Source organism: Papaver somniferum, chromosome 3, assembly GCF_003573695.1.
Source record: "Papaver somniferum cultivar HN1 chromosome 3, ASM357369v1, whole genome shotgun sequence".
NCBI lineage: Eukaryota > Viridiplantae > Streptophyta > Magnoliopsida > Ranunculales > Papaveraceae > Papaver > Papaver somniferum.
Genome location: NC_039360.1, coordinates 159,214,573 through 159,215,865, shown reverse-complemented (window position 1 = coordinate 159,215,865; position 1,293 = coordinate 159,214,573). Strand labels below are relative to the sequence as shown.

Below are 1,293 nucleotides of genomic sequence, written 5' to 3'. Positions count from 1 at the left end.
GAGGCACCCTATGAACTGAAACCTGGGACCTTACAGATGCTCCCAATCTTTTTAGGGAAAGAAAATGAAAACCCTTATTACCATGTTAGGGATTTTGAGGAAATTTGTAGTACTCTAAGAATTAGAGGCTTAGATGATGATGTTTTGAAACTTAGGTTATTCCCATTTCCCCTGAAAGATAAGGCCAAGTCGTGGATGTATAATTTGGACTCCGAGTCAATTGAGACATATGACCAACTTACATCTGCCTTTTTCAATAAGTTTTTCCCTAGGCACAAAACATCGTCTATTAGGACGCAAATATTCACATTTTCACAACAAGAGGGAGAATCTTTATATAGGTATTTGGAAAGGTTCAATGGTTTATTATCCCGGTGTCCTCATCATGGTTTAGAAAAGGTTAGGCTAGTTCAGATCCTTTATGAGGGTTTAGATTATTCCACAACGACCATGGTTGAGTCTCTATGCACTGGTGGATTTGAAAACCAAACTGTTGATACGGCGATGGAATTTTTTAATGAAATCGCCGAAAAACCCAGCAATGGGAAAATAGTAGGGCACCCCAGAAAACAATTCTTTTAAGTAGAGGAAACGTTAATAGGGTAGAAGGAGGCTATGCATCAGATGCCAAAATTGCTGCTATAGCAAAAAGGTTAGAAGCCTTAGAAGAGGGCCAGACTAGTGGTAGAGTAGAGCCTTTTTGGGAAGGCCAGAATATTGAAGAGAAGGCGAATGCTCTTTATAATAACACTAGATTTGATAACCATCAAAAGATTGACCCAATTCAGAAACCTATAATCCTGGTTGGAGAAACCATCCGAACCTTTCATGGTCTAAGGGCCAAAGTCAAGGTCAGTTTAGTAATTCTAATGCTCCCCCAGGTTTCGATTATACTAAGAATCCTTCAGGACTAGCTCAGTTTCAGAATCAGTCAGATAAGAAAATCCTAAGTTTAGAGGAATCTCTCGCCTTGTTAACTCAGCAAACTGCAAAATTCCAGTTATCCGTAGAACAGAGTCTACAAGCTAGTAACAGGATAGGACAAGAAAATAGTCAGGCTATTTCCGAGTTAAAAACCCAGGTTGGTCTGATAAGTGATTCTTTGAGAGAAAAAGGTAAGTTTCCTAGTCAAACACAACCCAACCCTAGAGGAGTTCATGAATTAGGTGCAAAACCATCGAATCAATTGAATGCTGTTAGAACCCTTAGAAGTGGTAGAGTTGTAGACAATAAGGTAACCATGCCCGATAGTGAACATACTGTAGTTCACCCCTCAGGATCTCACCTCTCAGG

At 39.8% G+C, this 1,293-nt stretch overlaps 1 pseudogene; it reads right to left on the bottom strand.

The window, feature by feature from the left end:
• Window positions 1–292: 292 nt before the first annotated feature.
• Window positions 293–392, bottom strand: LOC113362444 (annotated as a pseudogene).
• Between the last annotated feature and the right edge of the window lie 901 nt (window positions 393–1,293).